At 34.5% G+C, this 25389-nt stretch overlaps 6 non-coding genes across 6 annotated transcripts; all 6 read left to right on the top strand.

The window, feature by feature from the left end:
* The first annotated feature begins 4095 nt into the window (after window positions 1–4095).
* Window positions 4096–4168, top strand: Trnak-uuu (transfer RNA lysine (anticodon UUU)). Its single transcript has one exon. It is a non-coding gene; the product is annotated as a tRNA-Lys (tRNA).
* Window positions 4169–7968: 3800 nt separating this feature from the next.
* Window positions 7969–8041, top strand: Trnak-uuu (transfer RNA lysine (anticodon UUU)). Its single transcript has one exon. It is a non-coding gene; the product is annotated as a tRNA-Lys (tRNA).
* A 3766-nt stretch (window positions 8042–11807) lies between these two features.
* Trnak-uuu (transfer RNA lysine (anticodon UUU)) lies at window positions 11808–11880 on the top strand. Its single transcript has one exon. It is a non-coding gene; the product is annotated as a tRNA-Lys (tRNA).
* A 3770-nt stretch (window positions 11881–15650) lies between these two features.
* Trnak-uuu (transfer RNA lysine (anticodon UUU)) lies at window positions 15651–15723 on the top strand. Its single transcript has one exon. It is a non-coding gene; the product is annotated as a tRNA-Lys (tRNA).
* Window positions 15724–19492: 3769 nt separating this feature from the next.
* Window positions 19493–19565, top strand: Trnak-uuu (transfer RNA lysine (anticodon UUU)). Its single transcript has one exon. It is a non-coding gene; the product is annotated as a tRNA-Lys (tRNA).
* Window positions 19566–23341: 3776 nt separating this feature from the next.
* Trnak-uuu (transfer RNA lysine (anticodon UUU)) lies at window positions 23342–23414 on the top strand. Its single transcript has one exon. It is a non-coding gene; the product is annotated as a tRNA-Lys (tRNA).
* Window positions 23415–25389: the final 1975 nt, after the last annotated feature.

Here is a 25389-nt window from a genome sequence, read left to right as displayed (position 1 = left end):
CAGAAGGATAGTGTTTGTGTTGTCCGGACTGTAAAATCATAACTGTTAACACAAAGAAACAATGACTAGTCTTAACTTTAGCAACTTGCTCGGCTAATGACACATTTGTGCATTTCCTTATGCAGCAAAATTTAAATTCCTCCGTGAATGGTTGATTGCCATATAAACTGGATTATTGTTTCCATAAGGGGCTAACATCTAAGATCCAATCAATCCTAGACGCTAGCTATGTGAAGTTGATGAGATAACGATTAACCATGTTGCGCATAACTACCCGAGCCAACATTCGACCATGCATTAACAAGTAGCTCGCCTAGCTCAGTCGGTAGAGCATCAGACTTTTAATCTGAGGGTCGTGAGTTCGAGTCCCACGGTGGGCGTACAATTCTTAATACCATTACAAATTTATACTACACTTTGTACACGCGTCTATTTAGCTACAAATAGGTGTGATGGTAAATGTCCCACAGAAACGTTTTTATTTTCTCATATAATCATTTTTATGTTGAATTTTGATATCCTCTTTTTCAAATTCATTAGCTTGTCAATGTCTTTCTGGTTTCCACACAGCCCTCAGAAAGGTACTGATTATGGTAGTGACCCTGTATGTACCCATCCACATAAAAAGTGAATGAAATATGTAAGTTCATTTACATATTCTATATACTTCTATTGAAGCGTTTTGTTTTGTAATTCAATAGTGTTGGGATTTTTCTATCCTATCCTTGTACTGGTGTATATTTTTGTTTGTTATCTAATATTTTCGAGCTCTTAGCGCTTTAACGTCTTAGGCGCTGTACTAAGTCCACATAAATGTTATTATTATTATTATTATTATTATTATTATTATTATTATTATTAATATTATTATTGTTATTATTTTTTTTATTATTATTATTATTATTATTATTATTATTATTATTATTATTATTATTATTATTATCAATTGTGGGAATTTCCAAAATACTGATAAACAATTCTTCCGAATTATTTCTTCATTTTGATTTAGCAACTAAAATTGTAAGTCAGCAAAAATTCATTTTTACGACTAACATCTTTCTTTCTTTCCTTTTTTTTTTTTGGTCATTTATTTTTTATTCTTCTTTTTTGTGTTTTAACCATTAATATCACCGCACCGGATTGCGCGATCCTTGTGGCCACTGCTTTCGAGTGTCCGATAGCCCGTAATCATACTTCCCACAAAACTGTGAACTCATTATTGTAACCTTCATGACTTGATCTAAGATAGGTTTCTTTCACATATGTACGGTGCAGTCTTTATTTTCTCCACGTTGCAAAGTTTTATCTAACTCATCAGAACAGGAAAGAACTGACAGTACCTTGCAGTGCTAGTCTCTTTTCTTCTCTTCTTTTTAAGACATATTAACTTTTAGTCGCAGATTTTAAAATTCCTTTGAGATTTGTGTTACATTGCGAATTACATATTATGTTATTGTTTGAATCGTAAAATTAATGCATTTAATTCTCAAACGATGCATTGCATTCTTTAGCTTACTTAAATCGAGAACTATTATCAAAACTCGCAATTGATAAATCATTTTTAAAAAATCCATATTTTCATTCATTTAGATTGAGCATCCGAAACTGGACGGAAACAATTTAATTTTAAGGCTTAGTATTTTCACCAATACAATCATCGCATTCTATACCGCGATGTTGTGACCACCGAATTCAGGTGTCCGAGAGGCGGTGATCGTACCTCCATTAAAACCGTGAACACATCCTGCATGCATATCTCATACAGTTATTGTTGATTGAAACGAGAAGTGTTTATACGTCTTCACGGTGCATTCTTCGTTTTGTCTCCATTACAACGTTTGAATAAACAATTTAGAACACGAAACAACTGATAGTAGCTTGCAGTGGTAGTGTCTCATTACTTTAAACATATTGTCTGTTAGGTGGAGCTTTTAGACTGGCGTTGACTTTTGTGCTTCTGTCAGTATATTTTAATAATATTCGTATCATAATATGAATGCATTCAATTTGCATATGATATAGTGGATGCGTTAGATTTACTGGAATCAAGAAGAAATGCTGACAGAATGATCAACATCTCTTAGAGTTGATTAAATTGGGTACTCTATCCCGTTCGCATGGACATGTGGATACGCTCTCATTTAGGGACATTTTAGGAAAGGAGAGAAATACTTGCAGGTATATCTATATTCATTTTGACAACAATTGAAAATCAGTGGAAGCTAAATCATAACCACCTACCCTCGGACTTTCACCCATGACCCTTAGATTAAATGTCGGATGCTCTAGCGACTGAGATTGGGGCACTACTCATCCAAATTCTGTCAGTTTGTCAGTCTCGGATTTTGCTGCGTAGCCCTTTCCATTACATATTTAAAGGGCGCGGCCATATTTGTATCACATGACGTTTAGCAGTTATGGTGCAGATAGATGCCCAGAGCTCGGTTCAAACGAAAATGCTTTTCTTTACATTTCACGTCAATATCATTTCATTGCACAAGTCTTTGGAATTAAGAGTTTTTTGTTATGAAAACAAAATTCAGTAAATGCGTCCCCCACTGCTGCCATCATATTTGCATTTCCAGTAATGCTGCATATTAGTTCGTTAACTGAGAAATGAATGAGTCATAATTACCCAATAGTATTACGAATCTATGGTCATACACTAAAAAACAAACCTAAGCAAAACCAAAACGGTTTGTAATACTGAACAAATAATTCAGTTACCAAAGTTGTAAAATGAAAATGTAAGAGGGACTTACAGCATTATGAATTGCATCCAAAATCATCCCAAAATGTTATCTTCAAGTCCAAAGGAATAGAATGTTCCGAATAAAATCTACATCCTCAAATGCATTGGTCTACCAACAGTTCTGATATATCACAATGGCATTTTCAAGAATTCTTTAGAAATAATTCACAATAGGCCAAAAATAATATTTTAACCCACATAGCATTTTGTGGCTCCAATGAATAATTCAAACAAATGTTTGCTTCCAAATAATATCTAAACACAACAATAAATATGTCTGAAGAATAATGTTACAAGAAGAACATACAAAATATGACTGACCAAATAGTCCAACTCCACGTACTTAAATAAAGACATAAGGACTGAAAACTCATTAGCTACTACTCACTACGTGACAATGAACAAATATCCCTAAAAGCTCCGGTGGCCTAGTAATTACAGCGTACGCCTCGGATGCGGGAGTTCGTGGGATCGATCCCCGGCCGAGTCATACCAAAGACTTACAAATATGGTACTAACAGCTGCCTTGCTTGGAGCTCAGCATTAAGAGGTTAGTGTTAGGACTGGTCGGCCGGGTCTCAGGATAAAGTGACTGGGTGGGACATCATGCCACATGTCTGCGGCATGATGCCCCAGTGCTAGCCATCACTATAAACTGCCACACTGCAGACATCGTAGCGATATGACTGACAAATTCTTAAAAGCTACCTTAAAAATACAAATCACATGCACACACAAACACACACACACACACACACAAATCTCCCATGTCGTAGAAATAAAACCACCACATCTAACACACACCTTCCGTATTTATGTATTTTCTCCTGTACCGATCCATAGAAGAAAATCACAAATATGTATAGAGAACAATTAATTGGAAGCAAGTTTATCAACTTACAGGTACTATTTAATTGATTATGTAGTGTGTAAGCATTGCTTTCTCTGGAAACAAAAAATTTCAAGATAGGTGATTTTCACATGTGTAATTAACTGAGAGAAATTAAGGAAAGAATGCGAAGATTTAAGAGAAGAGCAGAAGGATAGTGTTTGTGTTGTCCGGACTGTAAAATCATAACTGTTAACACAAAGAAACAATGACTAGTCTTAACTTTAGCAACTTGCTCGGCTAATGACACATTTGTGCATTTCCTTATGCAACAAAATTTAAATTCCTCCGTGAATGGTTGATTGCCATATAGACTGGATTATTGTTTCCATAAGGGGCTAACATCTAAGATCCAATCAATCCTAGACGCTAGCTATGTGAAGTTGATGAGATAACGATTAACCATGTTGCGCATAACTACCCGAGCCAACATTCGACCATGCATTAACAAGTAGCCCGCCTAGCTCAGTCGGTAGAGCATCAGACTTTTAATCTGAGGGTCGTGAGTTCGAGTCCCACGGTGGGCGTACAATTTTTAATACCAGTACAAATTTATACTACACTTTGTACACGCGTCTATTTAGCTACAAATAGGTGTGATGGTAAATGTCCCACAGAAACGTTTTCATTTTCTCATATAATCATTTTTATCTTGAATTTTGATATCCTCTTTTTCAAATTCATTAGCTTGTCAATGTCTTTCTGGTTTCCACACAGCCCTCAGAAAGGTACTGATTATGGTAGTGACCCTGTATGTACCCATCCAGATAAAAAGTGAATGAAATATGTAAGTTCATTTACTTATTCTATATACTTCTATTGAAGCGTTTTGTTTTGTAATTCAATAGTGTTGGGATTTTTCTATCCTATCCTTGTACTGGTGTATATTTTTGTTTGTTATCTAATATTTTCGAGCTCTTAGCGCTTTAACGTCTTAGGCGCTGTACTAAGTCCACATAATTATTATTATTATTCTTATTATTATTATTATTATTATTATTGTTATTATTTTTTATTATTATTATTATTATTATTATTATTATTATTATTATTATTATTATTAATAATATTATTATTGTTATTATTTTTATTATTATTATTATTATTATTATTATTATTATTATTATTAATATTATTATTGTTATTATTTTTATTATTATTATTATTATTATTATCAATTGTGGGAATTTCCAAAATACTGATAAACAATTCTTCCGAATTATTTCTTCATTTTGATTTAGCAACTAAAATTGTAAGTCAGCAAAAATTCATTTTTACGACTAACATCTTTCTTTCTTTCCTTTTTTTTTTTTTGGTCATTTTTTTTTTATTCTTCTTTTTTGTGTTTTAACCATTAATATCACCGCACCGGATTGCGCGATCCTTGTGGCCACTACTTTCGAGTGTCCGATAGCCCGTAATCATACTTCCCACAAAACTGTGAACTCATTATTGTAACCTTCATGACTTGATCTAAGATAGGTTTCTTTCACATATGTACGGTGCAGTCTTTATTTTCTCCACGTTGCAAAGTTTCATCTAACTCATCAGAACAGGAAAGAACTGACAGTACCTTGCAGTGCTAGTCTCTTTTCTTCTCTCTTTTTAAGACATATTAACTTTTAGTCGCAGATTTTAAAATTCCTTTGAGATTTGTGTTACATTGCGAATTACATATTATGTTATTGTTTGAATCGTAAAATTAATGCATTTAATTCTCAAACGATGCATTGCATTCTTTAGCTTACTTAAATCGAGAACTATTATCAAAACTCGCAATTGATAAATCATTTTTAAAAAATCCATATTTTCATTCATTTAGATTGAGCATCCGAAACTGGACGGCAACAATTTAATTTTAAGACTTAGTATTTTCACCAATACAATCATCGCATTCTATACCGCGATGTTGTGACCACCGAATTCAGGTGTCCGAGAGGCGGTGATCGTACCTCCATTAAAACCGTGAACACATCCTGCATGCATATCTCATGCAGTTATTGTTGATTGAAACGAGAAGTGTTTATACGTCTTCACGGTGCATTCCTCGTTTTGTCTCCATTACAACGTTTGAATAAACAATTTAGAACACGAAACAACTGATAGTAGCTTGCAGTGGTAGTGTCTCATTACTTTAAACATATTGTCTGTTAGGTGGAGCTTTTAGACTGGCGTTGACTTTTGTGCTTCTGTCCGTATATTTTAATAATATTCGTATCATAATATGAATGCATTCAATTTGCATATGATATAGTGGATGCGTTAGATTTACTGGAATCAAGAAGAAATGCTGACAGAATGATCAACATCTCTTAGAGTTGATTAAATTGGGTACTCTATCCCGTTCGCATGGACATGTGGATACGCTCTCATTTAGGGACATTTTAGGAAAGGAGAGAAATACTTGCAGGTATATCTATATTCATTTTGACAACAATTGAAAATCAGTGGAAGCTAAATCATAACCACCTACCCTCGGACTTTCACCCATGACCCTTAGATTAAATGTCGGATGCTCTAGCGACTGAGATTGGGGCACTACTCATCCAAATTCTGTCAGTTTGTCAGTCTCGGATTTTGCTGCGTAGCCCTTTCCATTACATATTTAAAGGGCGCGGCCATATTTGTATCACATGACGTTTAGCAGTTATGGTGCAGATAGATGCCCAGAGCTCGGTTCAAACGAAAATGCTTTTCTTTACATTTCACGTCAATATCATTTCATTGCACAAGTCTTTGGAATTAAGAGTCTTTTGTTATGAAAACAAAATTCAGTAAATGCGTCCCCCACTGCTGCCATCATATTTGCATTTCCAGTAATGCTGCATATTAGTTCGTTAACTGAGAAATGAATGAGTCATAATTACCCAATAGTATTACGAATCTATGGTCATACACTAAAAAACAAACCTAAGCAAAACCAAAACGGTTTGTAATACTGAACAAATAATTCAGTTAACAAAGTTGTAAAATGAAAATGTAAGAGGGACTTACAGCATTATGAATTGCATCCAAAATCATCCCAAAATGTTATCTTCAAGTCCAAAGGAATAGAATGTTCCGAATAAAATCTACATCCTCAAATGCATTGGTCTACCAACAGTTCTGATATATCACAATGGCATTTTCAAGAATTCTTTAGAAATAATTCACAATAGGCCAAAAATAATATTTTAACCCACATAGCATTTTGTGGCTCCAATGAATAATTCAAACAAATGTTTGCTTCCAAATAATATCTAAACACACCAATAAATATGTCTGAAGAATAATGTTACAAGAAGAACATACAAAATATGACTGACCAAATAGTCCAACTCCACGTACTTAAATAAAGACATAAGGACTGAAAACTCATTAGCTACTACTCACTACGTGACAATGAACAAATATCCCTAAAAGCTCCGGTGGCCTAGTAATTACAGCGTACGCCTCGGATGCGGGAGTTCGTGGGATCGATCCCCGGCCGAGTCATACCAAAGACTTACAAATATGGTACTAACAGCTGCCTTGCTTGGAGCTCAGCATTAAGAGGTTAGTGTTAGGACTGGTCGGCCGGGTCTCAGGATAAAGTGACTGGGTGGGACATCATGCCACATGTCTGCGGCATGATGCCCCAGTGCTAGCCATCACTATAAACTGCCACACTGCAGACATCGTAGCGATATGACTGACAAATTCTTAAAAGCTACCTTAAAAATACAAATCACATGCACACACAAACACACACACACACACACACAAATCTCCCATGTCGTAGAAATAAAACCACCACATCTAACACACACCTTCCGTATTTATGTATTTTCTCCTGTACCGATCCATAGAAGAAAATCACAAATATGTATAGAGAACAATTAATTGGAAGCAAGTTTATCAACTTACAGGTACTATTTAATTGATTATGTAGTGTGTAAGCATTGCTTTCTCTGGAAACAAAAAATTTCAAGATAGGTGATTTTCACATGTGTAATTAACTGAGAGAAATTAAGGAAAGAATGCGAAGATTTAAGAGAAGAGCAGAAGGATAGTGTTTGTGTTGTCCGGACTGTAAAATCATAACTGTTAACACAAAGAAACAATGACTAGTCTTAACTTTAGCAACTTGCTCGGCTAATGACACATTTGTGCATTTCCTTATGCAGCAAAATTTAAATTCCTCCGTGAATGGTTGATTGCCATATAAACTGGATTATTGTTTCCATAAGGGGCTAACATCTAAGATCCAATCAATCCTAGACGCTAGCTATGTGAAGTTGATGAGATAACGATTAACCATGTTGCGCATAACTACCCGAGCCAACATTCGACCATGCATTAACAAGTAGCCCGCCTAGCTCAGTCGGTAGAGCATCAGACTTTTAATCTGAGGGTCGTGAGTTCGAGTCCCACGGTGGGCGTACAATTTTTAATACCATTACAAATTTATACTACACTTTGTACACGCGTCTATTTAGCTACAAATAGGTGTGATGGTAAATGTCCCACAGAAACGTTTTCATTTTCTCATATAATCATTTTTATGTTGAATTTTGATATCCTCTTTTTCAAATTCATTAGCTTGTCAATGTCTTTCTGGTTTCCACACAGCCCTCAGAAAGGTACTGATTATGGTAGTGACCCTGTATGTACCCATCCAGATAAAAAGTGAATGAAATATGTAAGTTCATTTACATATTCTATATACTTCTATTGAAGCTTTTTGTTTTGTAATTCAATAGTGTTGGGATTTTTCTATCCTATCCTTGTACTGGTGTATATTTTTGTTTGTTATCTAATACTTTCGAGCTCTTAGCGCTTTAACGTCTTAGGCGCTGTACTAAGTACACATAATTATTATTATTATTATTATTATTATTATTATTATTATTATTATCAATATTATTATTGTTATTATTTTATTATTATTATTATTATTATTATTATTATTATTATTATTATTATTATTATTATTATTGTTATTATTTTTATTATTATTATTATTATTATTATTATTATTATTATTATTATTATTATCAATTGTGGGAATTTCCAAAATACTGATAAACAATTCTTCCGAATTATTTCTTCATTTTGATTTAGCAACTAAAATTGTAAGTCAGCAAAAATTCATTTTTACGACTAACATCTTTCTTTCTTTCCATTTTTTTTTTTGGTCATTTATTTTTTATTCTTCTTTTTTGTGTTTTAACCATTAATATCACCGCACCGGATTGCGCGATCCTTGTGGCCACTGCTTTCGAGTGTCCGATAGCCCGTAATCATACTTCCCACAAAACTGTGAACTCATTATTGTAACCTTCATGACTTGATCTAAGATAGGTTTCTTTCACATATGTACGGTGCAGTCTTTATTTTCTCCACGTTGCAAAGTTTTATCTAACTCATCAGAACAGGAAAGAACTGACAGTACCTTGCAGTGCTAGTCTCTTTTCTTCTCTTCTTTTTAAGACATATTAACTTTTAGTCGCAGATTTTAAAATTCCTTTGAGATTTGTGTTACATTGCGAATTACATATTATGTTATTGTTTGAATCGTAAAATTAATGCATTTAATTCTCAAACGATGCATTGCATTCTTTAGCTTACTTAAATCGAGAACTATTATCAAAACTCGCAATTGATAAATCATTTTTAAAAAATCCATATTTTCATTCATTTAGATTGAGCATCCGAAACTGGACGGCAACAATTTAATTTTAAGGCTTAGTATTTTCACCAATACAATCATCGCATTCTATACCGCGATGTTGTGACCACCGAATTCAGGTGTCCGAGAGGCGGTGATCGTACCTCCATTAAAACCGTGAACACATCCTGCATGCATATCTCATGCAGTTATTGTTGATTGAAACGAGAAGTGTTTATACGTCTTCACGGTGCATTCTTCGTTTTGTCTCCATTACAACGTTTGAATAAACAATTTAGAACACGAAACAACTGATAGTAGCTTGCAGTGGTAGTGTCTCATTACTTTAAACATATTGTCTGTTAGGTGGAGCTTTTAGACTGGCGTTGACTTTTGTGCTTCTGTCCGTATATTTTAATAATATTCGTATCATAATATGAATGCATTCAATTTGCATATGATATAGTGGATGCGTTAGATTTACTGGAATCAAGAAGAAATGCTGACAGAATGATCAACATCTCTTAGAGTTGATTAAATTGGGTACTCTATCCCGTTCGCATGGACATGTGGATACGCTCTCATTTAGGGACATTTTAGGAAAGGAGAGAAATACTTGCAGGTATATCTATATTCATTTTGACAACAATTGAAAATCAGTGGAAGCTAAATCATAACCACCTACCCTCGGACTTTCACCCATGACCCTTAGATTAAATGTCGGATGCTCTAGCGACTGAGATTGGGGCACTACTCATCCAAATTCTGTCAGTTTGTCAGTCTCGGATTTTGCTGCGTAGCCCTTTCCATTACATATTTAAAGGGCGCGGCCATATTTGTATCACATGACGTTTAGCAGTTATGGTGCAGATAGATGCCCAGAGCTCGGTTCAAACGAAAATGCTTTTCTTTACATTTCACGTCAATATCATTTCATTGCACAAGTCTTTGGAATTAAGAGTTTTTTGTTATGAAAACAAAATTCAGTAAATGCGTCCCCCACTGCTGCCATCATATTTGCATTTCCAGTAATGCTGCATATTAGTTCGTTAACTGAGAAATGAATGAGTCATAATTACCCAATAGTATTACGAATCTATGGTCATACACTAAAAAACAAACCTAAGCAAAACCAAAACGGTTTGTAATACTGAACAAATAATTCAGTTACCAAAGTTGTAAAATGAAAATGTAAGAGGGACTTACAGCATTATGAATTGCATCCAAAATCATCCCAAAATGTTATCTTCAAGTCCAAAGGAATAGAATGTTCCGAATAAAATCTACATCCTCAAATGCATTGGTCTACCAACAGTTCTGATATATCACAATGGCATTTTCAAGAATTCTTTAGAAATAATTCACAATAGGCCAAAAATAATATTTTAACCCACATAGCATTTTGTGGCTCCAATGAATAATTCAAACAAATGTTTGCTTCCAAATAATATCTAAACACAACAATAAATATGTCTGAAGAATAATGTTACAAGAAGAACATACAAAATATGACTGACCAAATAGTCCAACTCCACGTACTTAAATAAAGACATAAGGACTGAAAACTCATTAGCTACTACTCACTACGTGACAATGAACAAATATCCCTAAAAGCTCCGGTGGCCTAGTAATTACAGCGTACGCCTCGGATGCGGGAGTTCGTGGGATCGATCCCCGGCCGAGTCATACCAAAGACTTACAAATATGGTACTAACAGCTGCCTTGCTTGGAGCTCAGCATTAAGAGGTTAGTGTTAGGACTGGTCGGCCGGGTCTCAGGATAAAGTGACTGGGTGGGACATCATGCCACATGTCTGCGGCATGATGCCCCAGTGCTAGCCATCACTATAAACTGCCACACTGCAGACATCGTAGCGATATGACTGACAAATTCTTAAAAGCTACCTTAAAAATACAAATCACATGCACACACAAACACACACACACACACACAAATCTCCCATGTCGTAGAAATAAAACCACCACATCTAACACACACCTTCCGTATTTATGTATTTTCTCCTGTACCGATCCATAGAAGAAAATCACAAATATGTATAGAGAACAATTAATTGGAAGCAAGTTTATCAACTTACAGGTACTATTTAATTGATTATGTAGTGTGTAAGCATTGCTTTCTCTGGAAACAAAAAATTTCAAGATAGGTGATTTTCACATGTGTAATTAACTGAGAGAAATTAAGGAAAGAATGCGAAGATTTAAGAGAAGAGCAGAAGGATAGTGTTTGTGTTGTCCGGACTGTAAAATCATAACTGTTAACACAAAGAAACAATGACTAGTCTTAACTTTAACAACTTGCTCGGCTAATGACACATTTGTGCATTTCCTTATGCAGCAAAATTTAAATTCCTCCGTGAATGGTTGATTGCCATATAAACTGGATTATTGTTTCCATAAGGGGCTAACATCTAAGATCCAATCAATCCTAGACGCTAGCTATGTGAAGTTGATGAGATAACGATTAACCATGTTGCGCATAACTACCCGAGCCAACATTCGACCATGCATTAACAAGTAGCCCGCCTAGCTCAGTCGGTAGAGCATCAGACTTTTAATCTGAGGGTCGTGAGTTCGAGTCCCACGGTGGGCGTACAATTTTTAATACCATTACAAATTTATACTACACTTTGTACACGCGTCTATTTAGCTACAAATAGGTGTGATGGTAAATGTCCCACAGAAACGTTTTCATTTTCTCATATAATCATTTTTATGTTGAATTTTGATATCCTCTTTTTCAAATTCATTAGCTTGTCAATGTCTTTCTGGTTTCCACACAGCCCTCAGAAAGGTACTGATTATGGTAGTGACCCTGTATGTACCCATCCAGATAAAAAGTGAATGAAATATGTAAGTTCATTTACATATTCTATATACTTCTATTGAAGCGTTTTGTTTTGTAATTCAATAGTGTTGGGATTTTTCTATCCTATCCTTGTACTGGTGTATATTTTTGTTTGTTATCTAATACTTTCGAGCTCTTAGCGCTTTAACGTCTTAGGCGCTGTACTAAGTCCACATAATTATTATTATTATTATTATTATTATTATTATTATTATTATTATTAATATTATTATTGTTATTATTTTTTTATTATTATTATTATTATTATTATTATTATTATTATTATTAATATTATTATTGTTATTATTTTTATTATTATTATTATTATTATTATTATTATTATTATTATTATTATTATTATTATCAATTGTGGGAATTTCCAAAATACTGATAAACAATTCTTCCGAATTATTTCTTCATTTTGATTTAGCAACTAAAATTGTAAGTCAGCAAAAATTCATTTTTACGACTAACATCTTTCTTTCTTTCCTTTTTTTTTTTTGGTCATTTTTTTTTATACTTCTTTTTTGTGTTTTAACCATTAATATCACCGCACCGGATTGCGCGATCCTTGTGGCCACTGCTTTCGAGTGTCCGATAGCCCTTAATCATACTTCCCACAAAACTGTGAACTCATTATTGTAACCTTCATGACTTGATCTAAGATAGGTTTCTTTCACATATGTACGGTGCAGTCTTTATTTTCTCCACGTTGCAAAGTTTCATCTAACTCATCAGAACAGGAAAGAACTGACAGTACCTTGCAGTGCTAGTCTCTTTTCTTCTCTTCTTTTTAAGACATATTAACTTTTAGTCGCAGATTTTAAAATTCCTTTGAGATTTGTGTTACATTGCGAATTACATATTATGTTATTGTTTGAATCGTAAAATTAATGCATTTAATTCTCAAACGATGCATTGCATTCTTTAGCTTACTTAAATCGAGAACTATTATCAAAACTCGCAATTGATAAATCATTTTTAAAAAATCCATATTTTCATTCATTTAGATTGAGCATCCGAAACTGGACGGCAACAATTTAATTTTAAGACTTAGTATTTTCACCAATACAATCATCGCATTCTATACCGCGATGTTGTGACCACCGAATTCAGGTGTCCGAGAGGCGGTGATCGTACCTCCATTAAAACCGTGAACACATCCTGCATGCATATCTCATGCAGTTATTGTTGATTGAAACGAGAAGTGTTTATACGTCTTCACGGTGCATTCTTCGTTTTGTCTCCATTACAACGTTTGAATAAACAATTTAGAACACGAAACAACTGATAGTAGCTTGCAGTGGTAGTGTCTCATTACTTTAAACATATTGTCTGTTAGGTGGAGCTTTTAGACTGGCGTTGACTTTTGTGCTTCTGTCCGTATATTTTAATAATATTCGTATCATAATATGAATGCATTCAATTTGCATATGATATAGTGGATGCGTTAGATTTACTGGAATCAAGAAGAAATGCTGACAGAATGATCAACATCTCTTAGAGTTGATTAAATTGGGTACTCTATCCCGTTCGCATGGACATGTGGATACGCTCTCATTTAGGGACATTTTAGGAAAGGAGAGAAATACTTGCAGGTATATCTATATTCATTTTGACAACAATTGAAAATCAGTGGAAGCTAAATCATAACCACCTACCCTCGGACTTTCACCCATGACCCTTAGATTAAATGTCGGATGCTCTAGCGACTGAGATTGGGGCACTACTCATCCAAATTCTGTCAGTTTGTCAGTCTCGGATTTTGCTGCGTAGCCCTTTCCATTACATATTTAAAGGGCGCGGCCATATTTGTATCACATGACGTTTAGCAGTTATGGTGCAGATAGATGCCCAGAGCTCGGTTCAAACGAAAATGCTTTTCTTTACATTTCACGTCAATATCATTTCATTGCACAAGTCTTTGGAATTAAGAGTTTTTTGTTATGAAAACAAAATTCAGTAAATGCGTCCCCCACTGCTGCCATCATATTTGCATTTCCAGTAATGCTGCATATTAGTTCGTTAACTGAGAAATGAATGAGTCATAATTACCCAATAGTATTACGAATCTATGGTCATACACTAAAAAACAAACCTAAGCAAAACCAAAACGGTTTGTAATACTGAACAAATAATTCAGTTAACAAAGTTGTAAAATGAAAATGTAAGAGGGACTTACAGCATTATGAATTGCATCCCAAATCATCCCAAAATGTTATCTTCAAGTCCAAAGGAATAGAATGTTCCGAATAAAATCTACATCCTCAAATGCATTGGTCTACCAACAGTTCTGATATATCACAATGGCATTTTCAAGAATTCTTTAGAAATAATTCACAATAGGCCAAAAATAATATTTTAACCCACATAGCATTTTGTGGCTCCAATGAATAATTCAAACAAATGTTTGCTTCCAAATAATATCTAAACACAACAATAAATATGTCTGAAGAATAATGTTACAAGAAGAACATACAAAATATGACTGACCAAATAGTCCAACTCCACGTACTTAAATAAAGACATAAGGACTGAAAACTCATTAGCTACTACTCACTACGTGACAATGAACAAATATCCCTAAAAGCTCCGGTGGCCTAGTAATTACAGCGTACGCCTCGGATGCGGGAGTTCGTGGGATCGATCCCCGGCCGAGTCATACCAAAGACTTACAAATATGGTACTAACAGCTGCCTTGCTTGGAGCTCAGCATTAAGAGGTTAGTGTTAGGACTGGTCGGCCGGGTCTCAGGATAAAGTGACTGGGTGGGACATCATGCCACATGTCTGCGGCATGATGCCCCAGTGCTAGCCATCACTATAAACTGCCACACTGCAGACATCGTAGCGATATGACTGACAAATTCTTAAAAGCTACCTTAAAAATACAAATCACATGCACACACAAACACACACACACACACACACAAATCTCCCATGTCGTAGAAATAAAACCACCACATCTAACACACACCTTCCGTATTTATGTATTTTCTCCTGTACCGATCCATAGAAGAAAATCACAAATATGTATAGAGAACAATTAATTGGAAGCAAGTTTATCAACTTACAGGTACTATTTAATTGATTATGTAGTGTGTAAGCATTGCTTTCTCTGGAAACAAAAAATTTCAAGATAGGTGATTTTCACATGTGTAATTAACTGAGAGAAATTAAGGAAAGAATGCGAAGATTTAAGAGAAGAGCAGAAGGATAGTGTTTGTGTTGTCCGGACTGTAAAATCATAACTGTTAACACAAAGAAACAATGACTAGTCTTAACTTTAGCAACTTGCTCGGCTAATGACACATTTGTGCATTTCCTTATGCAGCAAAATTTAAATTCCTCCGTGAATGGTTGATTGCCATATAAACTGGATTATTGTTTCCATAAGGGGCTAACATCTAAGATCCAATCAATCCTAGACGCTAGCTATGTGAAGTTGATGAGATAACGATTAACCATGTTGCGCATAACTACCCGAGCCAACATTCGACCATGCATTAACAAGTAGCCCGCCTAGCTCAGTCGGTAGAGCATCAGACTTTTAATCTGAGGGTCGTGAGTTCGAGTCCCACGGTGGGCGTACAATTTTTAATACCATTACAAATTTATACTACACTTTGTACACGCGTCTATTTAGCTACAAATAGGTGTGATGGTAAATGTCCCACAGAAACGTTTTCATTTTCTCATATAATCATTTTTATGTTGAATTTTGATATCCTCTTTTTCAAATTCATTAGCTTGTCAATGTCTTTCTGGTTTCCACACAGCCCTCAGAAAGGTACTGATTATGGTAGTGACCCTGTATGTACCCATCCAGATAAAAAGTGAATGAAATATGTAAGTTCATTTACATATTCTATATACTTCTATTGAAGCTTTTTGTTTTGTAATTCAATAGTGTTGGGATTTTTCTATCCTATCCTTGTACTGGTGTATATTTTTGTTTGTTATCTAATACTTTCGAGCTCTTAGCGCTTTAACGTCTTAGGCGCTGTACTAAGTACACATAATTATTATTATTATTATTATTATTATTATTATTATTATTATTATTATTATCAATATTATTATTGTTATTATTTTATTATTATTATTATTATTATTATTATTATTATTATTATTATTATTATTATTATTGTTATTATTTTTATTATTATTATTATTATTATTATTATTATTATTATTATTATTATTATCAATTGTGGGAATTTCCAAAATACTGATAAACAATTCTTCCGAATTATTTCTTCATTTTGATTTAGCAACTAAAATTGTAAGTCAGCAAAAATTCATTTTTACGACTAACATCTTTCTTTCTTTCCATTTTTTTTTTTGGTCATTTATTTTTTATTCTTCTTTTTTGTGTTTTAACCATTAATATCACCGCACCGGATTGCGCGATCCTTGTGGCCACTGCTTTCGAGTGTCCGATAGCCCGTAATCATACTTCCCACAAAACTGTGAACTCATTATTGTAACCTTCATGACTTGATCTAAGATAGGTTTCTTTCACATATGTACGGTGCAGTCTTTATTTTCTCCACGTTGCAAAGTTTTATCTAACTCATCAGAACAGGAAAGAACTGACAGTACCTTGCAGTGCTAGTCTCTTTTCTTCTCTTCTTTTTAAGACATATTAACTTTTAGTCGCAGATTTTAAAATTCCTTTGAGATTTGTGTTACATTGCGAATTACATATTATGTTATTGTTTGAATCGTAAAATTAATGCATTTAATTCTCAAACGATGCATTGCATTCTTTAGCTTACTTAAATCGAGAACTATTATCAAAACTCGCAATTGATAAATCATTTTTAAAAAATCCATATTTTCATTCATTTAGATTGAGCATCCGAAACTGGACGGCAACAATTTAATTTTAAGGCTTAGTATTTTCACCAATACAATCATCGCATTCTATACCGCGATGTTGTGACCACCGAATTCAGGTGTCCGAGAGGCGGTGATCGTACCTCCATTAAAACCGTGAACACATCCTGCATGCATATCTCATGCAGTTATTGTTGATTGAAACGAGAAGTGTTTATACGTCTTCACGGTGCATTCTTCGTTTTGTCTCCATTACAACGTTTGAATAAACAATTTAGAACACGAAACAACTGATAGTAGCTTGCAGTGGTAGTGTCTCATTACTTTAAACATATTGTCTGTTAGGTGGAGCTTTTAGACTGGCGTTGACTTTTGTGCTTCTGTCCGTATATTTTAATAATATTCGTATCATAATATGAATGCATTCAATTTGCATATGATATAGTGGATGCGTTAGATTTACTGGAATCAAGAAGAAATGCTGACAGAATGATCAACATCTCTTAGAGTTGATTAAATTGGGTACTCTATCCCGTTCGCATGGACATGTGGATACGCTCTCATTTAGGGACATTTTAGGAAAGGAGAGAAATACTTGCAGGTATATCTATATTCATTTTGACAACAATTGAAAATCAGTGGAAGCTAAATCATAACCACCTACCCTCGGACTTTCACCCATGACCCTTAGATTAAATGTCGGATGCTCTAGCGACTGAGATTGGGGCACTACTCATCCAAATTCTGTCAGTTTGTCAGTCTCGGATTTTGCTGCGTAGCCCTTTCCATTACATATTTAAAGGGCGCGGCCATATTTGTATCACATGACGTTTAGCAGTTATGGTGCAGATAGATGCCCAGAGCTCGGTTCAAACGAAAATGCTTTTCTTTACATTTCACGTCAATATCATTTCATTGCACAAGTCTTTGGAATTAAGAGTTTTTTGTTATGAAAACAAAATTCAGTAAATGCGTCCCCCACTGCTGCCATCATATTTGCATTTCCAGTAATGCTGCATATTAGTTCGTTAACTGAGAAATGAATGAGTCATAATTACCCAATAGTATTACGAATCTATGGTCATACACTAAAAAACAAACCTAAGCAAAACCAAAACGGTTTGTAATACTGAACAAATAATTCAGTTAACAAAGTTGTAAAATGAAAATGTAAGAGGGACTTACAGCATTATGAATTGCATCCAAAATCATCCCAAAATGTTATCTTCAAGTCCAAAGGAATAGAATGTTCCGAATAAAATCTACATCCTCAAATGCATTGGTCTACCAACAGTTCTGATATATCACAATGGCATTTTCAAGAATTCTTTAGAAATAATTCACAATAGGCCAAAAATAATATTTTAACCCACATAGCATTTTGTGGCTCCAATGAATAATTCAAACAAATGTTTGCTTCCAAATAATATCTAAACACACCAATAAATATGTCTGAAGAATAATGTTACAAGAAGAACATACAAAATATGACTGACCAAATAGTCCAACTCCACGTACTTAAATACAGACATAAGGACTGAAAACTCATTAGCTACTACTCACTACGTGACAATGAACAAATATCCCTAAAAGCTCCGGTGGCCTAGTAATTACAGCGTACGCCTCGGATGCGGGAGTTCGTGGGATCGATCCCCGGCCGAGTCATACCAAAGACTTACAAATATGGTACTAACAGCTGCCTTGCTTGGAGCTCAGCATTAAGAGGTTAGTGTTAGGACTGGTCGGCCGGGTCTCAGGATAAAGTGACTGGGTGGGACATCATGCCACATGTCTGCGGCATGATGCCCCAGTGCTAGCCATCACTATAAACTGCCACACTGCAGACATCGTAGCGATATGACTGACAAATTCTTAAAAGCTACCTTAAAAATACAAATCACATGCACACACAAACACACACACACACACACAAATCTCCCATGTCGTAGAAATAAAACCACCACATCTAACACACACCTTCCGTATTTATGTATTTTCTCCTGTACCGATCCATAGAAGAAAATCACAAATATGTATAGAGAACAATTAATTGGAAGCAAGTTTATCAACTTACAGGTACTATTTAATTGATTATGTAGTGTGTAAGCATTGCTTTCTCTGGAAACAAAAAATTTCAAGATAGGTGATTTTCACATGTGTAATTAACTGAGAGAAATTAAGGAAAGAATGCGAAGATTTAAGAGAAGAGCAGAAGGATAGTGTTTGTGTTGTCCGGACTGTAAAATCATAACTGTTAACACAAAGAAACAATGACTAGTCTTAACTTTAACAACTTGCTCGGCTAATGACACATTTGTGCATTTCCTTATGCAGCAAAATTTAAATTCCTCCGTGAATGGTTGATTGCCATATAAACTGGATTATTGTTTCCATAAGGGGCTAACATCTAAGATCCAATCAATCCTAGACGCTAGCTATGTGAAGTTGATGAGATAACGATTAACCATGTTGCGCATAACTACCCGAGCCAACATTCGACCATGCATTAACAAGTAGCCCGCCTAGCTCAGTCGGTAGAGCATCAGACTTTTAATCTGAGGGTCGTGAGTTCGAGTCCCACGGTGGGCGTACAATTTTTAATACCATTACAAATTTATACTACACTTTGTACACGCGTCTATTTAGCTACAAATAGGTGTGATGGTAAATGTCCCACAGAAACGTTTTCATTTTCTCATATAATCATTTTTATGTTGAATTTTGATATCCTCTTTTTCAAATTCATTAGCTTGTCAATGTCTTTCTGGTTTCCACACAGCCCTCAGAAAGGTACTGATTATGGTAGTGACCCTGTATGTACCCATCCAGATAAAAAGTGAATGAAATATGTAAGTTCATTTACATATTCTATATACTTCTATTGAAGCGTTTTGTTTTGTAATTCAATAGTGTTGGGATTTTTCTATCCTATCCTTGTACTGGTGTATATTTTTGTTTGTTATCTAATACTTTCGAGCTCTTAGCGCTTTAACGTCTTAGGCGCTGTACTAAGTCCACATAATTATTATTATTATTATTATTATTATTATTATTATTATTATTATTAATATTATTATTGTTATTATTTTTTTATTATTATTATTATTATTATTATTATTATTATTATTATTATTAATATTATTATTGTTATTATTTTTATTATTATTATTATTATTATTATTATTATTATTATTATTATTATTATTATTATTATCAATTGTGGGAATTTCCAAAATACTGATAAACAATTCTTCCGAATTATTTCTTCATTTTGATTTAGCAACTAAAATTGTAAGTCAGCAAAAATTCATTTTTACGACTAACATCTTTCTTTCTTTCCTTTTTTTTTTTTGGTCATTTTTTTTTATACTTCTTTTTTGTGTTTTAACCATTAATATCACCGCACCGGATTGCGCGATCCTTGTGGCCACTGCTTTCGAGTGTCCGATAGCCCTTAATCATACTTCCCACAAAACTGTGAACTCATTATTGTAACCTTCATGACTTGATCTAAGATAGGTTTCTTTCACATATGTACGGTGCAGTCTTTATTTTCTCCACGTTGCAAAGTTTCATCTAACTCATCAGAACAGGAAAGAACTGACAGTACCTTGCAGTGCTAGTCTCTTTTCTTCTCTTCTTTTTAAGACATATTAACTTTTAGTCGCAGATTTTAAAATTCCTTTGAGATTTGTGTTACATTGCGAATTACATATTATGTTATTGTTTGAATCGTAAAATTAATGCATTTAATTCTCAAACGATGCATTGCATTCTTTAGCTTACTTAAATCGAGAACTATTATCAAAACTCGCAATTGATAAATCATTTTTAAAAAATCCATATTTTCATTCATTTAGATTGAGCATCCGAAACTGGACGGCAACAATTTAATTTTAAGACTTAGTATTTTCACCAATACAATCATCGCATTCTATACCGCGATGTTGTGACCACCGAATTCAGGTGTCCGAGAGGCGGTGATCGTACCTCCATTAAAACCGTGAACACATCCTGCATGCATATCTCATGCAGTTATTGTTGATTGAAACGAGAAGTGTTTATACGTCTTCACGGTGCATTCTTCGTTTTGTCTCCATTACAACGTTTGAATAAACAATTTAGAACACGAAACAACTGATAGTAGCTTGCAGTGGTAGTGTCTCATTACTTTAAACATATTGTCTGTTAGGTGGAGCTTTTAGACTGGCGTTGACTTTTGTGCTTCTGTCCGTATATTTTAATAATATTCGTATCATAATATGAATGCATTCAATTTGCATATGATATAGTGGATGCGTTAGATTTACTGGAATCAAGAAGAAATGCTGACAGAATGATCAACATCTCTTAGAGTTGATTAAATTGGGTACTCTATCCCGTTCGCATGGACATGTGGATACGCTCTCATTTAGGGACATTTTAGGAAAGGAGAGAAATACTTGCAGGTATATCTATATTCATTTTGACAACAATTGAAAATCAGTGGAAGCTAAATCATAACCACCTACCCTCGGACTTTCACCCATGACCCTTAGATTAAATGTCGGATGCTCTAGCGACTGAGATTGGGGCACTACTCATCCAAATTCTGTCAGTTTGTCAGTCTCGGATTTTGCTGCGTAGCCCTTTCCATTACATATTTAAAGGGCGCGGCCATATTTGTATCACATGACGTTTAGCAGTTATGGTGCAGATAGATGCCCAGAGCTCGGTTCAAACGAAAATGCTTTTCTTTACATTTCACGTCAATATCATTTCATTGCACAAGTCTTTGGAATTAAGAGTTTTTTGTTATGAAAACAAAATTCAGTAAATGCGTCCCCCACTGCTGCCATCATATTTGCATTTCCAGTAATGCTGCATATTAGTTCGTTAACTGAGAAATGAATGAGTCATAATTACCCAATAGTATTACGAATCTATGGTCATACACTAAAAAACAAACCTAAGCAAAACCAAAACGGTTTGTAATACTGAACAAATAATTCAGTTAACAAAGTTGTAAAATGAAAATGTAAGAGGGACTTACAGCATTATGAATTGCATCCCAAATCATCCCAAAATGTTATCTTCAAGTCCAAAGGAATAGAATGTTCCGAATAAAATCTACATCCTCAAATGCATTGGTCTACCAACAGTTCTGATATATCACAATGGCATTTTCAAGAATTCTTTAGAAATAATTCACAATAGGCCAAAAATAATATTTTAACCCACATAGCATTTTGTGGCTCCAATGAATAATTCAAACAAATGTTTGCTTCCAAATAATATCTAAACACAACAATAAATATGTCTGAAGAATAATGTTACAAGAAGAACATACAAAATATGACTGACCAAATAGTCCAACTCCACGTACTTAAATAAAGACATAAGGACTGAAAACTCATTAGCTACTACTCACTACGTGACAATGAACAAATATCCCTAAAAGCTCCGGTGGCCTAGTAATTACAGCGTACGCCTCGGATGCGGGAGTTCGTGGGATCGATCCCCGGCCGAGTCATACCAAAGACTTACAAATATGGTACTAACAGCTGCCTTGCTTGGAGCTCAGCATTAAGAGGTTAGTGTTAGGACTGGTCGGCCGGGTCTCAGGATAAAGTGACTGGGTGGGACATCATGCCACATGTCTGCGGCATGATGCCCCAGTGCTAGCCATCACTATAAACTGCCACACTGCAGACATCGTAGCGATATGACTGACAAATTCTTAAAAGCTACCTTAAAAATACAAATCACATGCACACACAAACACACACACACACACACACAAATCTCCCATGTCGTAGAAATAAAACCACCACATCTAACACACACCTTCCGTATTTATGTATTTTCTCCTGTACCGATCCATAGAAGAAAATCACAAATATGTATAGAGAACAATTAATTGGAAGCAAGTTTATCAACTTACAGGTACTATTTAATTGATTATGTAGTGTGTAAGCATTGCTTTCTCTGGAAACAAAAAATTTCAAGATAGGTGATTTTCACATGTGTAATTAACTGAGAGAAATTAAGGAAAGAATGCGAAGATTTAAGAGAAGAGCAGAAGGATAGTGTTTGTGTTGTCCGGACTGTAAAATCATAACTGTTAACACAAAGAAACAATGACTAGTCTTAACTTTAGCAACTTGCTCGGCTAATGACACATTTGTGCATTTCCTTATGCAGCAAAATTTAAATTCCTCCGTGAATGGTTGATTGCCATATAAACTGGATTATTGTTTCCATAAGGGGCTAACATCTAAGATCCAATCAATCCTAGACGCTAGCTATGTGAAGTTGATGAGATAACGATTAACCATGTTGCGCATAACTACCCGAGCCAACATTCGACCATGCATTAACAAGTAGCCCGCCTAGCTCAGTCGGTAGAGCATCAGACTTTTAATCTGAGGGTCGTGAGTTCGAGTCCCACGGTGGGCGTACAATTTTTAATACCAGTACAAATTTATACTACACTTTGTACACGCGTCTATTTAGCTACAAATAGGTGTGATGGTAAATGTCCCACAGAAACGTTTTCATTTTCTCATATAATCATTTTTATGTTGAATTTTGATATCCTCTTTTTCAAATTCATTAGCTTGTCAATGTCTTTCTGGTTTCCACACAGCCCTCAGAAAGGTACTGATTATGGTAGTGACCCTGTATGTACCCATCCAGATAAAAAGTGAATGAAATATGTAAGTTCATTTACATATTCTATATACTTCTATTGAAGCGTTTTGTTTTGTAATTCAATAGTGTTGGGATTTTTCTATCCTATCCTTGTACTGGTGTATATTTTTGTTTGTTATCTAATACTTTCGAGCTCTTAGCGCTTTAACGTCTTAGGCGCTGTACTAAGTCCACATAATTATTATTATTATTATTATTACAATTATTATAATTAATATTATTATTGTTATTATTTTATTATTATTATTATTATTATTATTATTATTATTATTATTATTATTGTTATTATTATTATTATTATTATTATTATTATTATTATTATCAATTGTGGGAATTTCCAAAATACTGATAAACAATTCTTCCGAATTATTTCTTCATTTTGATTTAGCAACTAAAATTGTAAGTCAGCAAAAATTCATTTTTACGACTAACATCTTTCTTTCTTTCCTTTTTTTTTTTTTTTGGTCATTTTTTTTTTATTCTTCTTTTTTGTGTTTTAACCATTAATATCACCGCACCGGATTGCGCGATCCTTGTGGCCACTGCTTTCGAGTGTCCGATAGCCCGTAATCATACTTCCCACAAAACTGTGAACTCATTATTGTAACCTTCATGACTTGATCTAAGATAGGTTTCTTTCACATATGTACGGTGCAGTCTTTATTTTCTCCACGTTGCAAAGTTTCATCTAACTCATCAGAACAGGAAAGAACTGACAGTACCTTGCAGTGCTAGTCTCTTTTCTTCTCTCTTTTTAAGACATATTAACTTTTAGTCGCAGATTTTAAAATTCCTTTGAGATTTGTGTTACATTGCGAATTACATATTATGTTATTGTTTGAATCGTAAAATTAATGCATTTAATTCTCAAACGATGCATTGCATTCTTTAGCTTACTTAAATCGAGAACTATTATCAAAACTCGCAATTGATAAATCATTTTTAAAAAATCCATATTTTCATTCATTTAGATTGAGCATCCGAAACTGGACGGCAACAATTTAATTTTAAGACTTAGTATTTTCACCAATACAATCATCGCATTCTATACCGCGATGTTGTGACCACCGAATTCAGGTGTCCGAGAGGCGGTGATCGTACCTCCATTAAAACCGTGAACACATCCTGCATGCATATCTCATGCAGTTATTGTTGATTGAAACGAGAAGTGTTTATACGTCTTCACGGTGCATTCTTCGTTTTGTCTCCATTACAACGTTTGAATAAACAATTTAGAACACGAAACAACTGATAGTAGCTTGCAGTGGTAGTGTCTCATTACTTTAAACATATTGTCTGTTAGGTGGAGCTTTTAGACTGGCGTTGACTTTTGTGCTTCTGTCCGTATATTTTAATAATATTCGTATCATAATATGAATGCATTCAATTTGCATATGATATAGTGGATGCGTTAGATTTACTGGAATCAAGAAGAAATGCTGACAGAATGATCAACATCTCTTAGAGTTGATTAAATTGGGTACTCTATCCCGTTCGCATGGACATGTGGATACGCTCTCATTTAGGGACATCTTAGGAAAGGAGAGAAATACTTGCAGGTATATCTATATTCATTTTGACAACAATTGAAAATCAGTGGAAGCTAAATCATAACCACCTACCCTCGGACTTTCACCCATGACCCTTAGATTAAATGTCGGATGCTCTAGCGACTGAGATTGGGGCACTACTCATCCAAATTCTGTCAGTTTGTCAGTCT

This window comes from Sinohyriopsis cumingii, unplaced genomic scaffold (genome assembly GCF_028554795.1).
Source record: "Sinohyriopsis cumingii isolate HCF-2022 unplaced genomic scaffold, ASM2855479v2 utg001656l, whole genome shotgun sequence".
Lineage (NCBI taxonomy): Eukaryota > Metazoa > Mollusca > Bivalvia > Unionida > Unionidae > Sinohyriopsis > Sinohyriopsis cumingii.
This window is presented reverse-complemented; position numbering and strand designations above follow the sequence as displayed.